The 19,150-nt window shown below is 42.2% G+C and overlaps 1 long non-coding RNA gene across 4 annotated transcripts in view; it reads right to left on the reverse strand.

Annotated features, from left to right (window-relative positions):
- Positions 1 to 9,772: 9,772 nt before the first annotated feature.
- The window catches only part of LOC141084527 (uncharacterized), a 246,810-nt gene continuing 237,432 nt past the window's right edge, over positions 9,773 to 19,150 (reverse strand). For 2 of the 4 annotated variants that reach the window (XR_012231023.1, XR_012231027.1), the window contains exon 4: positions 10,120 to 10,488. This is a non-coding gene — a long non-coding RNA (uncharacterized lncRNA). Of the gene's footprint in view, positions 10,489 to 19,150 lie in introns of all 4 variants that reach the window. The other 2 variants (XR_012231024.1, XR_012231026.1) reach the window with 2 other exon arrangements.

Below are 19,150 nucleotides of genomic sequence, written 5' to 3' on the forward strand. Positions count from 1 at the left end.
CCACCCGTGCTAAGCAGCTAAGGATGCATCTCCTCTCAGATATAAGTTTCCATCAACCCCTTTCTGACATCAGGCATAATAGTACACCAATTTCAGACTCCCTCATCTTTCCCGACGCCCACATCTTTCCCGACACATGTCAGCTGTTTTGAACAGCTGACATGTGCCCGGAACAGCCGCGAGTGGAATCACGATCCACCCGTGCTAAGCAGCTAAGGGTGCATCTCCTCTCAGATATAAGTTTCCATCAACCCCTTTCTGACAGCAGGCATAATAGTACACCGATTTCAGACTCCCTCATCTTTCCCGACGCCCACATCTTTCCCGGCACATGTCAGCTGTTTTGAACAGCTGACATGTGCCCGGAACAGCCGCGAGTGGAATCACGATCCACCCGTGGCTATTAAACCATTAAATGCCGCTGTTGAAACGTACAACTCATCTCGCAAAAAACAAGCCCTCACATGGCCATATTGACCCAAAAATAAAAAAGTTATGGCTCTGGGAAGAAGGGGAGTAAAAAATGAAAGTGCAAAACCAAAAACACCTCTGGTTGTTAAGGGGTTAATGAAAGGGAAATGGAAACTAGTAACCACACAATTTTTTTTTGAGAAGTCAATAGTTCAAAGATGAAGAAAAAAACAACTTTGCAATATAGTATATTTTATTAGAAAAAAATACCCTTGTCCCCCATTTATCAGTCACTTCTCTCCTGCACTGATAATTAACGCTCACAACTCTCTCTATAAATCCGTCTTCAGGGAAGAATCAAATACCTGCTGCCCACAAAAGTCAATGAGAAGCCAAAGTGGAAAATGTTCAAACAAGAATGAAGAAGAGTAAAAAATTACTGCTTAGGCTCCTAGTTAGTGATGGTGAACACCTGGATGTTCAAGTCTGGTGTGTTCAGCCAAACAGTTAAAAAAAAGTTCATATGAATGGGGGTCTCGAACATCCATAGTTTGCCATTCTGTCATCTGCATGACAGAGCAGCAAACACTGCCTCTGATCCCAGGTAAGGTCATTCCCACCGGTCAGAGAGCTGCAGGTTCATCTCACAGTCAGCAGCTGTGACCAGCAGTAAAATGTTTATCTCCTGTCACAAAGCCATCAGCTGATGAAAGAGTATTACTCCCAACAGCCCATGCCTGCTGCCGCTAATAACTGCGAGAGCAGGGTGCAGCTGATATGAGTATTCCTCAGTCGGTGCTTGCACTATAACTAAATAGATTTTAAAAAAATGACGTGGAGTTCTATTTTTGATAACCAGCATGGCAAAACTAACAGCTGTGGGCTGTAACCCTCAGCTGTCAGCTTTATCATCACTCAATATCAAGAATGGAGGGGTCCACACACCGTTTTTTTAAATTATTGAAATAAATAATTTAAAAAACAGCATGGGTCCCCCCATTTTTGACAATCAGCCAACCTACAGCAGACAGCTGGGGGCTGGTATTCACAGGCTGGTAAGGGGCCCCGGATATTTTCCACACAAAGGACGTATAGAAATGTGCAGCAGATCGTGCAGGCACAGGAGATGTGCCCGCCTGATCACCACCAGGTAAAATACAAAAAAACACGGCACTCAGTAAGAGGAGAGAGGTGCACAAGTCGGGTATCCAGCCAACTAACAATGTAGTACAAAAACTTGGCACTCAAAAGAAAAAATGATTTGACAGTTACTTTATTGTAAAAAGCATCCAGTTCAATATACTCCTTTGAACGTTTTCGGTCATACAATTGACCTTCATCAGAAACAGAATTTTTTCACAGTTGGTTTTACCTAAAATGAGTTTACAAAAAGACAAGACATCACAATTAGTGAACAAATAGGTATATAACAAATATCTGAGCAACAGGATGCTGATGATAAACGTATGAACATCATGTAAAGTTTAAGTTTAAACAAGAAGTCGATGACTAAATAAATACTGAAATAGTGAATCCTGAGATAAGGTTCAAGTGAGCTTAATGAGACTCCACAGGTTCCATGGGCGGTGATAGAGAGTCCGTGCTGTGATGGTTTGTAAGGAACATATATAAGAGAAGTGCCCTAGGAGGTTTAAAACAAGCAACAAGTGTGACACTAGACCAGGGATCCTCAAACTACGGCCCGCGGGCCACATGCGGCCCGCGAAGGACTTTTATCCGGCCCCTGGCCAGGCTGACATTAACCGCACTGATTGCACCGCCCTCACTGCCGTGGTGAACCAATCAGCGCTGCAGCCGTGATGAACCAATCAGCGCTGCAGCTCACAAACACTGCCACCCCCCTGACACGCCCACTAAAGAACTAGACTGCAGAGTGAAAACTCGCGGGCGGGACGAGGCGCCGAGGAAAGGCGTTGTGAAGCCCTCAGTATGCAGCAGAGACCACACAGACGACGTGTTTGTCATCACGCCGCCTGCTCGGCCTAATGACGTCACGCCGCCTGTGCCGGAAGAAGACTGAGACGAGCGGGCGCCTCTTCAGAACAGCAGGGGACATAGGTGAGTACTGTTTTTTTTTTTTTTCTTTTTAACTCCGGGTCCTATTGGGGACCTGTGCTGCAAAATGGGGACGTTTACATGCCTAGTAGGGACCTGTGCTGCGTATTGGGGACCTGTGCTACCTATTGGGGACCTGTGCTGCCTATTGGGGACCTGTATCTGCCTATTGGGGACCTGTATCTGCCTATTGGGGACCTGTATCTGCCTATTGGGGACCTGTATCTGCCTATTGGGGACCTGTATCTGCCTATTGGGGACCTGTATCTGACTATTGGGGACCTGTACCTGCCTATTGGGGACCTGTGCTGCCTATTGGGGACCTGTACCTGACTATTGGGGACCTGTATCTGACTATTGGGGACCTGTATCTGACTATTGGGGACCTGTATCTGACTATTGGGGACCTGTACCTGCCTATTGGGGACCTGTACCTGACTATTGGGGACCTGTACCTGACTATTGGGGACCTGTATCTGACTATTGGGGACCTGTATCTGACTATTGGGGACCTGTATCTGACTATTGGGGACCTGTACCTGCCTATTGGGGACCTGTACCTGCCTATTGGGGACCTGTATCTGACTATTGGGGACCTGTATCTGACTATTGGGGACCTGTATCTGACTATTGGGGACCTGTGCTACCTATTGGGGACCTGTATCTGCCTATTGGGGACCTGTACCTGCCTATTGGGGACCTGTACCTGCCTATTGGGGACCTGTGCTACCTGTTGGGGACATTTTTCTGCCTATTGGGGACCTGTGCTGCCTATTGGGGACCTGTGCTGCCTATTGGGGACCTGTGCTGCCTATTGGGGACATTTACCTGCCTATTGGGGACATTTACCTGCCTATTGGGGACCTATGCTACCTATTGGGGACCTGTGCTGCCTATTGGGGACCTGTACCTGCCTATTGGGGACCTGTACCTGCCTATTGGGGACCTGTGCTACCTGTTGGGGACATTTTTCTGCCTATTGGGGACCTGTGCTGCCTATTGGGGACCTGTGTTGCCTATTGGGGACCTGTGCTGCCTATTGGGGACATTTACCTGCCTATTGGGGACCTGTGCTGCCTATTGGGGACATTTACCTGCCTATTGGGGACCTGTATCTGCCTATTGGGGACCTGTATCTGCCTATTGGGGACCTGTACCTGCCTATTGGGGACCTGTACCTGCCTATTGGGGACCTGTACCTGCCTATTGGGGACCTGTATCTGCCTATTGGGGACCTGTACCTGCCTATTGGGGACCTGTACCTGCCTATTGGGGACCTGTGCTACCTGTTGGGGACATTTTTCTGCCTAAAGGGGACCTGTGCTGCCTATTGGGGATCTGTGCTGCCTATTGGGGACATTTACCTGCCTATTGGGGACCTGTGCTGCCTATTGGGGACATTTACCTGCCTATTGGGGACATTTACCTGCCTATTGGGGACCTGTGCTGCCTATTGGGGACCTGTGCTACCTATTGGGGACCTGTGCTGCCTATTGGGGGCCTGTGCTGCCTATTGGGGACATTTACCTGCCTATTGGGGACCTGTGCTGCCTATTGGGGACCTGTGCTGCCTATTGGGGACCTGTGCTGCCTATTGGGGACATTTACCTGCCTATTGGGGACCTGTTCCTGCCTGTTGGGGACCTGTTCCTGCCTATTGGGGACCTGTTCCTGCCTATTGGGGACCTGGTGCTGCCTATTGGGGACCTGGTGCTGCCTATTGGGGACATTTACCTGCCTATTGGGGACCTGTGCTGCCTCTTGGGGACCTGTGCTGCCTATTGGGGACCTGTGCTGCTTACTGGGGACATTTACCTGCCTTTTAGGGACCAATGCTGCCTCTTGGGGATTCTTGCACCACACTAGTCTGAGCCTGAGGTAAAAGTGGAGTTCCACCAATATGGGCACTGGTGAGGCTGCATTGATGGGCACTGATCAGGCTGCTTTGATGGGCACTGATCAGGCTGCATTGATGGGCAGTGCAGTCTGTATGTCTCTGTATGGGCAATTTTATTGCTGGTATATTGTTTTTGTAGCGCTGTATATATGTTGGTATTTTACTTATAGCAATTTTGAATCCCTAGGAAACGATGATATTAAGAAAGAGAAAAAATTGACTCGAAGTGTAGGATATTCGAAGAACCCAAAAGAATCGGTAAGTTTGATGATTTAACTTTACTTCTTCATTTTTAATATTGTATTTGTTCCTATTTTGTTTTATGATTTCTAAATAAGATATGTGCAGAGTGCCTACGAATTTGGTGCTAATTTTTTTTTAAACTATATTCCGGCCCACCAATGGTCCGAGAGACCGTGATCTGGCCCCCTGTTTAAAAAGTTTGAGGACCCCTGCACTAGACAATAAAGGATACTGTGAGATTCGTAGTCGGCTGGTACTAACACCACATGAAAGGTGATAGCCGACTGGAATGAGTGCAAAGACAGGTACCTTAGAGGAGCTGTAATGGAAAATTCCATATATTATTAGTAAAGAACAGCTGTCGTAAGTAGGCACTATTCAGTACTGGAAGAAAAAGAGAACAAGACGGTGAATGATAATGGCACATGAACATGTTGGGGGATGTTATGTAAATGAAGAAGGAGAAAAAGTCCAAAAACAATCAATTAATACCTGGGTATATTCATTAATAATGTGGAGAAACAGACGTCTGAGAAGCAGCGGCTAGTGAGGATGAAAGGGCACTGAAGATAAGTAAAATGAGTATAAATGTATGTACTGAGATAGGCTAGGGATATAGACGTAATGTGAACTGAATTACCACTTCATGCAGGAAATCACAAGATCCACGGGATTGACACCTTAAGTTATGCAGAGACCGGTATATCCAATAATTGGTGTGAGTGTCCAGAAATTTGCACTGCAATTGAAACAGGTAGAAGGTATATGTAGCACTGAGGACAAAGGGATGTGAGGTGAGCACTGTATTGAGAAGTGTAAAATCACCTTTAATATATTCAGGAAACTATCCTGTGTTGTTTGTGACAGGCAGGAATGTCCACAACTGGGTGCTAAAATTGAAGGAGAAGAAAACGCGTGCATGAGGTTAAAAGGCACGAGTTGGTACAATAGAGGAGACCTAATGTTGTCTGGAAGAGATAGAATCACCTGTGATTATCCAAATGGTCTGTCCTGCCCAGGGAGGAAAATGTGTCACAGGAAGGGTGAACGCACTGTTAGGAGAAGCACCGAAGGTGCAGAGGAATGGCGCTGCAAAAAAGGGTAAACTGCTGTCAATATGATAAAATGGAGTACCAGCAAGAAATGAGCACAATGGCGTCTAGGGCACAAGCGCCGCCCTCTACCCGCCCCCTGTCACATCATGCGCTCCCTCCCTCCTCCTTTCTCCTCTCACTGGGACACTGATGTCCATTACACAGGTGCCGCCCCCTTATTAACATCCCGGTCATGTGACCACCCTTCTGTGGCCGTGATAGGCTATCATTCTCCACTTATACCCGGATACACTTCCCTGCAATATCGTCTCTCAAACCAGCAGCACATGCATCCAGCCACAGGCTAAGGTAACATTATTAGGAGATCCAGCTCATTTCTTGCTGGTACTCCATTTTATCATTGTCCAGCAAAAAACAAGACTTCACATAACTTTGTGGGTTAAAATATGGAAAACTTATAGCTCTCAAAATATTTTGATGCAAAAACTATTTTTTGCAATATAAAGCATCTTTTAGTGTGTGACAACAGCCAAACATAGAAACCCGCTATAAGGTCTCTTTCTGATATTTTCGTTACCGGAGATCTCAGTGTCCGTGTGTGTAATACTTGTGGCACATGTGTGGCAACCGTGTGCCGCATCAATACCACACGGATGGGTGCCAGGGAAGAAGTGTTACAGTAAGCGCTGTTCCCCTGCATTGAGTGCTGAACACAGATCTCATCATTCTCCGGCGATCGGCGCAAGCATGGGAGAATAATGAGAGTTATATTTAAGTAATAAAAGAGACAGCAGGTGGCGGCTGATGGGACTATTATTCCCATCAGCCTACCCCTGCTGCTGCTAATAACAGTGACAGCAGGAGCGTCTGATGGAGGTATGAAATTAAATGAAAAAAAATGGCATGGGTTCCTCTGCATTTTCTATAACCAGTCAGGCAAAACTCATAGCTGTGGTCTGCAACCCTTAGCTGTCAGCTTTAGCAAGGCTGGTTATCAAGAATAGAGGTGACCCCATGCTATTTATTTAAATTATTTGAATAAATAATTTAATTAACAGCATGGGGTCCCCCCATTTTTGACAAGCAGCCTTGCTAAATCTCACAGCTGGAGGCTAGTATTCTCAGGATGGTAAGGGGCCATGGATATAGACCTCCAAAGCCTACAAATAGCAGCCTGTAGCTGCTCAGAAAAGGCACATCTATTTGATGTACCAATTCTGGCGCTTTGCTCGGCTCTTCCTACTTGCCCTGTAGCAGTGGCAAGTGGGGTGATATTTGTGGGGTTAATGTCACCTTTGTATTGTCAGATGACATCAAGCCCACAGCTTAGTAATGGAGACGCATCTATAAGGCATCTATCCATTACCAATCCTATAGTTGTATGGTAAATAAAGACACAGCCAGAATAAGGTCTTTTATTAGAAATAAAACAAAACACACCGTTAGGGATGGCGGATTGCACTAAATTAAAATAAATTATTAATTGCAATCGCAACCCAGGGTCCACCATGCAGAGGTGTATAACTGCTGCTAGAGAGTAATGACGGAACTTAAATAGTAAGCGATTGCTTGAACACACTTTGTTTAACGCCACACCATGTGAATGAAACACTGAGTACCCAGCTCCGTTACTTCACAGAGCGGTACAGAACAAAAGAGCACTTAGAGCAATATCCTGTTAATCATCACAGGGATAAAGCAAGGATGAGGCTAAGTGGGAGCCCTATCACTCTCCCAGGGAAGTCTAGGCTGGTGGTTGGACTTGCTCTGTAGCTCAGCTGTCCTAACTGTACACACGACAGAAACAGATGTTAAGCCAAGCGGGAGTTTCCCACCCTACACTGCCTGCCTAGACACACAGACACTGGTATAAGAGCAGCACACACGCACATGCAAACAGAGTGGTAGCGTATCCACACACACCATCACAAAATGAAACTAGCGTGCCCACGGGCGTTGCTGAGAGTGTTTTATACCAAAAGCTCCACCCCAATCACTCAATCTGACATCGCTCGCCGGCCAATCCGGAGCTGCCACCTAACCAGAGCAGCTAACATCCGAGCACCAATGAGAAGGGGCCACATCACGGACATGCTCAGTAAGATGATTTCAGTCAAGGCTTGGGATCTATCCCATGCAGCGGATTAATCCCAGCTCCTAACACACACTTTTCCATTTTTAATTAAAAATAACAAAAACGATTACACTCACCTAACACCTTATTTCAATGAAACCCTCGTTCTCCTGTAATAAAGCAAAAAATTAAAAAAACAACCATATCCCTCACCTGTCGCTCGTTCTGTCATGGATTACGGCATGGGACAGAAAGACCGACAGGTGAGGATATGGTTGTTTTTTATTTTTGTTTTATTGCAGGAGAATGAGGGCTTTGGTGGAATAGGCATTAGGTGAGTATAACTGTGTTTGTTATTTTTAAACAAAAATGTAAAAGTGTGTTTTGTTTTATTTCTAACTAGCTGAAGAGCCCGGTGTTGCCTGGGCATAGTAACTAACAAAGTAGCTAACAATAACGGTTAGTTATAACAAATTTTAATGATTATATATATACTAGATTATGGCCCGATGCTATCGCATCGGGAGGATGCCATAGCATCACACCTCTTGCCATGTTAACCCTCAACACACACACTCCTCTCACCTTCCACCATCTCCACTCACTCTTTCACTCCACATACGACCCCTTCTCTCACTCCGTCTCTCATACTCACGCCGTCATCGCCGCTGCTCCACGATCCCCGACATCTTCTTCCGCCGGTGCCATCCTGGATCCAGACGTTGTCCACGCCGGCGACATGTTCTTGCGGTGACGCCATCTTTAGTATCGTGAAATCCCGCGATATTCAAGATGGCGTCGCCGGAAGAACATGTCGCCGGCGTGGACGACGTCGGGATCCAAAATGGCGTCGGCGAAATCTCGTGAGTTTTCGCCGACGCCATTTTGGATCCCGACGTCGTCCTCGCCGGCGCCATGTTCTTGCGGCGACGCCATCTTGAGTATCGCGGGATTTCGCCGATCCAAAATAGCGTCGCCGCAGGAACATGTCGCCGGCGTGGATGCGGTCGGGATCCAAAATGGCGTCGGCGAAATCTCGCGAGATTTCGCCGACGCCATTTTGGATCCCGACGTCCTCCACACCGGCGACATGTTCTTGCGGCGACGCCATCTTGACTATCGCGGGATTTCGCCGATCCAAAATGGCGTCGCCGCAAGAACATGTTGCTGGCGTGGAGGACGTCTGGATCCAGGATGGCGGGGATCGTGGATCAGCGGCGATGACGGCGTGAGTATGAGAGACGGAGTGAGAGAAAGGGTCGTATGTGGAGTGAAAGAGTGAGTGGACGTGAGTGGAGATGGAGAAAGGTGAGAGGAGTGTGTGTGTTGAGGGTTAACATGGAAAGAGGTGTGCGGTGACGTCACCGGTTACAACTGGACGGAAGTTGTTACAACCGGAAGCTGCTTAGGGCATTTATTATATATATATATAGCTGAGTGTAGAGCCCAGCCCACTTCGCATAGCCACACTCACTATAATATCCCACATCATCCCGTCAGCCAGAGCCACTGGACTACTACCACTAATATCCCACATCATCCCATCAGCCAGAGCCACTGGACTACTACCACTAATATCCCACATCATCCCATCAGAGCCATTGGACTACTACCCCTAATATCCCACATCATTCTGTCAAAGCCACCGGACTACTACCCCTAATATCCCACATCATCCCATCAGCCAGAGCCACTGGACAACTACTACTAATATCTCACATCATCCCGTCATAGCCGCGGGACTACTACCACTAATATCCCACATCATTCCATCAGAGTCACCGGACTACTACCCCTAATATCCCACATCATTCCATCAAAGCCACCGGACTACTACCCCTAATAACCCACATCATCCCGTCAGCCAGAGCCACCAGACTACTACCCCTAATATGATGTGGGATATTAGGGGTAGTAGTCCGATGGCTCTGATGGGATGATGTGGGATATTAGTGGTAGTAGTCCAGTGGCTCTGGCTGATGGGATGATGTGGGATATTAGTGGTAGTAATGCTTCACGGTTTTCACGGTTCTACAATTCTGTGAAGCATTTGGGGGTTCAAAGTGCTCACTACACATTTAGATAAGCTCTTTGGGGGGTCTAGTATCCAAAATGGGGTCACTTCTGGTATTTTTCCACTCCACTGTTTAGGCACATCAGGGGCTCTCCGAACGCAACATGGCGTCCGATCTCAATTCCAGCCAATTTTGTGTTGAAAAAGTCAAACAGCGCTCCTTCCCTTCCAAGCTCTGATATGCCCCCAAACAGTGGTTTACCCCTACATATTGGCTTTCAGCATACTCAGGAGAAATTGCACAATAACATTTGCGGTCCAATTTCTCCTGTTACCCTTGGGAAAAAAAATTGAAGGCGAAAATATCATTTTTGTGGAAAAAAATATGATTTTTTATTTTCACGGCTCTATGTTACAAACCTTTGTGAAGCATTTGAGGATTCAAAGTGCTCACCACACATCTAGATAAGTTTCTTAGGGGGTCTAGTTTCCAAAATGGTGCCACTTCTGGGGGGTTTCCACTGTTTAGGCACATCTGGGCTCTCCAAACGTAACATGGTGTCCGATCTCAATTCCATCCAATTTTGCGTTAAAAAAGTCAAACGGCGCTCCTTCCTTCCTGAGCTCTGCCATCACCCAAGCAGTGGTTTTCTCCCACATATCAGCGTACTCAAGGAAAGTTGCACAACAATATTTGGGGTCCAATTTCTCCTGTTACCTTTGGAAAAAAATAAAAAAATTGGATATGATGTAAATTTTTTTTGTTAAAAAAAGTTAAATATTCATTTTATCTAAACATTCCAAAAATTCCTGTGAAGCACATGAAGGGTTAATAAACTTCTTGAATGTGGTTTTGAGCACCCGACCTTCAGGGGTGCAGTTTTTAGAATGGTATTACTTTTGGGTATCTTCTATCATATAGACCCCTCAAAGTGACTTCCAATGTGATGTGGTCCCTAAAAAAATGGTGCTGTAAAAATGAGAAATCACTGTTCAACTTTTAACCCTTATAACTTCCTAACAAAAAAAAAATGGTTCCAAAATCGTGCTGATGTAAAGTAGATGTGGGAAATGTTACTTATTAAGTATTTTATGTGGCCTATCTCTGTGTTTTAAGCGCATGAAAATTCAAAGTTGGAAAATTGCGACATTTTCAAAATTTTTCGCCAAATTTCTGTTTTTTTCAAGTCAAGTCATATCTAAGAAATTGTACCACTGTCATGAAGTACATTATGTCACGAGAAAACAATCTCAGAATCAGTGGGATCCATTGAATTGTTCCAGAGTTATTACCTCATAAAGGATAGTATAATGAAAACCTGGCACTCAACTTAAATGCTTAAATGGAACAGTTTATTTGTAGTACCAAACAAAACGTTTCAGTCAGTGCAGACCTTCATCAGTTACTACAAAGTGAAGAAAAAAATAGAACAAAATAAAACAAATGAACAAACGAACAAACAAAGTGTAACCATAAATAAAGTATATACAAAAATACATTAATAAATAGATTCTGGTCATAATAATATAAATAAAATTAAAATAATTATAGAAGGATAGGGAAAATGAAGGGAGGTCAGCTCACCAGTCTCGGTTGCGATCCATAATCCTCCTGCGCACGGAGTCACCTTGATCAGGGGTGTTGACTGAAGCAAAATAAAGAATGGAATCTCCAGCGCTGGACTTCAGTTAAAAATACATCATTTATTGTAAATTCTTAAAATAGAACAGAAAAAAGTATGGATAAGGACATACAGGCAGATGGGGTCTCTGGTGGTCTCCAACCAACGCGTTTCGACCTAGAGGGTCTTACTCATGGAACCATGAGTAAGACCCTCTAGGTCGAAACGCGTTGGTTGGAGACCACCAGAGACCCCATCTGCCTGTATGTCCTTATCCATACTTTTTTCTGTTCTATTTTAAGAATTTACAATAAATGATGTATTTTTAACTGAAGTCCAGCGCTGGAGATTCCATTCTTTAATAATATAAATGGAACATCCAACTCAGGGACCAAAAATATATGCAGTGGTCAGATTAGAAGGAATAGCTGAAGATTAGAACATACCGTGCTCAAAGATTCACAAAGGAAAAAGTTTTTTGTCAGCTCACCAAACCGTAGCAAATGCGAAGTCTGGAGGAATGCAATCAATCCTGGGCGGTGCAGGGAACTTGGCTTCCGGAAAATCTTGTAGGCACAATACTTGGGAGATGTTCCAGCAACTTCGACCAAAGGATGGTTAAAATCAAAAGACTTTATTCCAAAAAAATGATTAAAAACAGAATAGATGCATAAAAAACATATGGTTCACCAATGTGACAGACGCTTACGCGTTTCGGACTAGAGGGTCCTTACTCATAGCTTAACATCTTACAAATAAGCATATACCTATATACACTTGCTGGCTGAAGTAAAGTGGGAGGGAAACAAAATGGGCGGAGGTCCACAATAGCAGGAAGGGAGGATTTTCTCCACAAAAAAAAAAAAAAAAAAAAAAGGCATAGTATCTGAACATGGAGGAAATCACCACATCATCTTAATCATATATATATAAAAGATCAGATTTTAAATTCATGCCTGCGGGATATCGTGTTTTTAACTTAAAAATCCACATTGCTTCTTTGCGCTGCAATTCCTTTTTTCTATCACCTCCCCTCTTGGGGTTTGGGACAGTTTCTATTATATTAACCCTACAAGTACTGACATCTCCTCCATGTACAGAAATAAAATGCTGAGAGGCTCCCGAGGGACTCCTTGTAGTTTTATTACATGAATCATAAAGATGTTCAGAAATCCTTTTGCGAAGAGGACGTGTGGTGTTACCCACATATTGAATACAGCATGTTTCACATGTTATTAAATAAATAACATATGTGGAACTACAGTTGGCAAACATATTTATGACATATTCATTTTTTGTAACTGTGGATTTAAATGTAGACGTATTATACATGTATTTACATAAACCGCATGATCTTATTCCACAACGATAGCTACCAGAGACAGATAACCAGCTTGAATTATTTTCTGATGAAAAATGCAAAGTGTGATCACTGGGGGACAAAATATTCGCAATTGTAGTTCCTTTTTTAGGAATAAAATTGCAGCCTTTATCCAATATAGTTCTCAAAGTTGGATCCACCCGTAAAATAGGTAGATTTGATTTAATAATTTCCGTTATTTGATTAAATTGATCACTATATTTAGTAATAAAAACTGGTTTCTCCTCAAAATTACTAAATTTTGATTTTATTTCCAAATAATCATCTCTTGTTTTTCTTTCTGCTACAATTTTACCCCTATTAATTTGATGCTTGCGATAACCTCTAGTCTTTAATCGTTCATCAATTACTTCACATTCCTGTCTGTAAAATGAATCAGTTGTGCAGCACCTCTTGGCACGCACAAATTCACCTACTGGGAGATTATTAATGACATGTTTGGGATGGTTGCTGCTAGCATGCAGCAAAGAATTACCTGATTGCGGTTTTCTATATAAACATACTTCAACCCTAAAATCTGCTTCATTTCCAATCAACATCATGTCAAGAAAAGCAATTTGTTCTTTATTCATATGATATGTAAATTTTAGATTATGATTATTAGTATTAAGGAATTTTATGAATTCTTTTATATTATCTGGATCACCCTTCCATATTATTATCAGATCATCAATGAATCTTCCAAAAAATTCTATATGATCCATAAAAATATTTTCCTGACCATAAATTTTTTCTTCCTCCCACCAAGTAACAAATATATTTGCAAGCGATGGGGAAAATTTCGCCCCCATCGCACATCCTTGTAATTGAAGGAACAAATTGCTTTTCCTTTTAAACATAAAGTAGTTGTTTTTTAACAAAAATTCAGTTACAGATAAAATAAATTGCTGCAATTCCACACTGTATTTAGTATATTTAAGCAACTGATCCTGAAGTGCACGAATAGCTAGATGATGAGGTATAGATGAATACAGTGTAGCAATATCTGCAGTAACCCATGTATAATTACTATTCCACTTAAAGTTCTTCATTACACGTAACACATGTTTGCTGTCCTTGATATAGCTAGGTGATCTCAATACTAGAGGTTGAAGTCGTGCATCTGGGTAATAAGTAGGATTGGGAACCCTGTTTCCAAACAGACGGTCATTTATGTCCAAAAAATTTTTTTCTTCTTCTGACATTTCATACAAATTTTTTAAAATAATCTGGTCTGAAAAAGATTTTTCTGAATATTCATTCACAGGTGGAATCTCATCTTGGACAGTATGAATAGAGTCTTGTTCATCAAAAAAATGTTTCTTTATTGTTAAACCTCTGATAAATTTATTCATGTCCAGAATTGTGTCAAAAAGATTAAACTGTTTATTTGGGACAAAACCCAGTCCTTTCTCCCAATCCTACTTATTACCCAGTGCAGTCACGTAGCACAGTGATGGAGGAATTTCAAATAGTGGTGGAAAGTGAACTTACTAAATTGGCATTGGAAAATAAAAATCAGAACAATAAAAAAAATGTAACAAAAAAACAAAAAAATGCATTGGAGGAATTGAAGAAAAATTCTAACATTGTTATAAAAAATTCAGATAAAGGTGGATCTACTACTATACTGGACACTGGTCTTTATGAACAAGAAGTGCATAAGTTGCTTCAAGACAGTGTTGTGTACAAGCCGTTATTGAAGGATCCTACAGAGGAAATAAGAGTTCTTTTAATGAAAATTTTGGAAGAAGGACATTTGATGGGTTTTCTTACTAGTCAGCAATTGGAATTTATGAATCCACCTTTCCCCAAAATTCCTCTTTTTCATGCCTTGCCCAAGGTTCATAAGGGGGTATTTCCCCCACCTATGCGGCCTATTGTATCTGGAATAGGGTCATTATTGGAGAATTTGGGGGATTGGTTGGATGCACGACTTCAACCTCTAGTATTGAGATCACCTAGCTATATCAAGGACAGCAAACATGTGTTACGTGTAATGAAGAACATTAAGTGGAATAGTAATTACACATGGGTTACTGCAGATATTGCTACACTGTATTCATCTATACCTCATCATCTAGCTATTCGTGCACTTCAGGATCAGTTGCTTAAATATACTAAATACAGTGTGGAATTGCAGCAATTTATTTTATCTGTAACTGAATTTTTGTTAAAAAACAACTACTTTATGTTTAAAAGGAAAAGCAATTTGTTCCTTCAATTACAAGGATGTGCGATGGGGGCGAAATTTTCCCCATCGCTTGCAAATATATTTGTTACTTGGTGGGAGGAAGAAAAAATTTATGGTCAGGAAAATATTTTTATGGATCATATAGAATTTTTTGGAAGATTCATTGATGATCTGATAATATGGAAGGGTGATCCAGATAATATAAAAGAATTCATAAAATTCCTTAATACTAATAATCATAATCTAAAATTTACATATCATATGAATAAAGAACAAATTGCTTTTCTTGACATGATGTTGATTGGAAATGAAGCAGATTTTAGGGTTGAAGTATGTTTATATAGAAAACCGCAATCAGGTAATTCTTTGCTGCATGCTAGCAGCAACCATCCCAAACACGTCATTAATAATCTCCCAGTAGGTGAATTTGTGCGTGCCAAGAGGTGCTGCACAACTGATTCATTTTACAGACAGGAATGTGAAGTAATTGATGAACGATTAAAGACTAGAGGTTATCGCAAGCATCAAATTAATAGGGGTAAAATTGTAGCAGAAAGAAAAACAAGAGATGATTATTTGGAAATAAAATCAAAATTTAGTAATTTTGAGGAGAAACCAGTTTTTATTACTAAATATAGTGATCAATTTAATCAAATAACGGAAATTATTAAATCAAATCTACCTATTTTACGGGTGGATCCAACTTTGAGAACTATATTGGATAAAGGCTGCAATTTTATTCCTAAAAAAGGAACTACAATTGCGAATATTTTGTCCCCCAGTGATCACACTTTGCATTTTTCATCAGAAAATAATTCAAGCTGGTTATCTGTCTCTGGTAGCTATCGTTGTGGAATAAGATCATGCGGTTTATGTAAATACATGTATAATACGTCTACATTTAAATCCACAGTTACAAAAAATGAATATGTCATAAATATGTTTGCCAACTGTAGTTCCACATATGTTATTTATTTAATAACATGTGAAACATGCTGTATTCAATATGTGGGTAACACCACACGTCCTCTTCGCAAAAGGATTTCTGAACATCTTTATGATTCATGTAATAAAACTACAAGGAGTCCCTCGGGAGCCTCTCAGCATTTTATTTCTGTACATGGAGGAGATGTCAGTACTTGTAGGGTTAATATAATAGAAACTGTCCCAAACCCCAAGAGAGGAGGTGATAGAAAAAAGGAATTGCAGCGCAAAGAAGCAATGTGGATTTTTAAGTTAAAAACACGATATCCCGCAGGCATGAATTTAAAATCTGATCTTTTATATATATATATGATTAAGATGATGTGGTGATTTCCTCCATGTTCAGATACTATGCCTTTTTTTTTTTTTGTGGAGAAAATCCTCCCTTCCTGCTATTGTGGACCTCCGCCCATTTTGTTTCCCTCCCACTTTACTTCAGCCAGCAAGTGTATATAGGTATATGCTTATTTGTAAGATGTTAAGCTATGAGTAAGGACCCTCTAGTCCGAAACGCGTAAGCGTCTGTCACATTGGTGAACCATATGTTTTTTATGCATCTATTCTGTTTTTAATCATTTTTTTGGAATAAAGTCTTTTGATTTTAACCATCCTTTGGTCGAAGTTGCTGGAACATCTCCCAAGTATCGTGCTCAAAGATTGTCTGTATTTAGATTGGAGGGCGCTTTTTGTATGTCCCTGTAAAGCCTTAAGGAAGATGTGTGATAGTGTTAAATGAATCTATATTCAGTAGTAAATAAGGTAACACTGCAGCCTGATACATACCAAATGTCAGTGTGCTGCTGGAGCGCAGTTAAGTCTGTAGGGCAAATATAATATAGACTGCCGTTAGTTGGCGGTAAAGTGTTAAGTGCTGCCAGTAGTAAAAATGTCATAGTGTAGTAGTAAATTAAGTTTTACCTTATCTGTCTGGCAGGGAAAGCGCAAGCCTGGTCCTCCTGGACGCTGTGTTCCACAGCTTTTCAGAGAGGACAGTGTTGTGCTGAGATAAGAGAAGAAGACGCGGGACAAAGCCCTTGACAGGCACGGAGGTTGGGCCAATGGGCGAGAGCTAGGTGGTGACATCACAGGAAGAGAATGGCTATGTGCTTAACCTCTCTGAAGAATGCATTTCACTGCAGTGTGAGGGCAATAAAATGACACAGAGGGGATATGTGTGTGGTATTTCTTAGTGGTCTAACGTAGCACCCCCGTATGCAAATTGCTATATGGCAGACTTCGAGGAAAGTACCATCTATAAAAACGACCTATTCATCTCTCATGTCCTTCTGTGGAGACGTTATATTGATGATGTCTTTTGCATATGGGGGGGCACGTTGGAGTCCCTTCATTCATTTTTCAATATACTCAACTCCTCTTGGCCGGGTATTACATTCACCATATCTCAAGACCCACATAAGATGAACTTTTTGGACACCATGATTATTAAGGATTCTAACGGTATATTTTCTTCTGATCTTTATACCAAACCTACTGACCGCAACAGTTTGTTACACTATCAGAGTTTACACCCTCCCTCTACAAAAAATGCCATTCCGAGGTCGCAGTTCCATAGGGTTTCTAGAATTGTTTCAGACAACATCATACGTACTGAACGTCTCAATGAGAAGTCCACAAAATTTGTAGAAAGGGGTTACCCTCCCACGATACTTCAGGAAGCTAGGTCTGTAAGAACATCTCCACAGAATAGATCCATCAACAGGATCCCGTTTGTTCACTCTTTTCATCCTTTTTCCTATATCCTCCACAAATCAATCAGGAAAAACTGACATCTTCTCTCCACCGCCCATCCCGATATTCCTGCATTCCAGCACCCATTTTTACCATGCTTTCGGAGAGCACCAAATATTAGGGATAATGTAGTCAAAGCAGATATAGGCACTACCCTCTACAAGTCCCAACGCTTTCTACAAAAACCTAAGAATGGAAATTTTCCCTGTCTCCAATGTATGCAGTGTAGTAATGTACTAAAAGGCAACAAATTTCACCACCCTTTCACTGGCAAAAGCTTTCCAGTAAGTGGATTCTTCACGTGTGACACTTCATTTGTCATATATCTCATTAAGTGCCCATGTGGACGACTATATGTTGGTGAGACTAATCAGGCCATTCGTGATCGGATATCCAAACATAAATCCACCATACGGTGTAAAAATCTCTTGCTTCCTATCCCTGCTCATTTTATCACCTTTGGCCATAATATTTCACAGTTACAATTTCAGGTCATCGAACAAGTCCCGCAACCTAGACGAGGTGGTAACAGAATCACTATTCTCAAGCGCCGTGAGGCGTTTTGGATTCACACCCTGGAGACACTTGAACCAAAAGGTTTAAATCGTGATTATGACCTTTTATCCTTTGTATAAGAATAAGTCTGCAGCCCCCTTTTTTACAGGATAATGATGATGATTGAATTTTTATGTATGATGACTAATTATTGTTTCTTTTTCCCTAGAGTCACATATATTGATATGATCCGCACCTATGGCTCTTTTCGGACTGCACCCATCCTACTTGTGTGTCTTCCTGGAAAATCCCACTACTACAATCTGTGATTCATGTCCATCTCGTGCATCCTTATCAGATGTATTTTCCTTTTTTCTTTTTTTCTTATTTTCCTATTTTCTTATCATCTAATTATTTGTCTTACTTTCTTATTTTACTCCTATATGCATACAGTCCATACAATCCACCATAGGGTTAAACTCTTACCAGACCCCTAAGAAATACCACACACATATCCCCTCTGTCTCATTTTATTGCCCTCACACTGCAGTGATATGTGTTGTGAGCTCATTTTCAGGTTTGCCTCTGGCTTCTGGTGAGGGTTATGGAGCTGGCTGTGCTGACAGAGGAGTAGTGAGTTCTCTATCTGGACTCCCTCTGTTGGTGAAGGGAGGTAATGAAGCTGATCTAAATGGCAGAGACCGGCCACCTGAGGAAGAGGACTGCGATTGGACATCAGGAGTTTCTGATTGGATTTCAGGCAGCCGACTCCCTAGTTTCTTGCTGGTGATTTTTCCTGACTGTGGCTCCTGGTTTCCAGTTTGGTTCCTGCCTTCCTAAAGCTAAGTTTTCTCTGCTATTGTTCATATGAGTTTTTGTCTGGTTTACTTAGTTTTTGTGTTCAGCCAGCCCTGGCTGGGACTGGGCTGAATCCCCATTTTGTCTCTGATCAGTTGATCTCTTTTGCTCTGTCTTC

Source organism: Dendrobates tinctorius, unplaced genomic scaffold, assembly GCF_039654945.1.
Source record: "Dendrobates tinctorius isolate UK_male_01 unplaced genomic scaffold, ASM3965494v1 ptg000005l, whole genome shotgun sequence".
Lineage (NCBI taxonomy): Eukaryota > Metazoa > Chordata > Amphibia > Anura > Dendrobatidae > Dendrobates > Dendrobates tinctorius.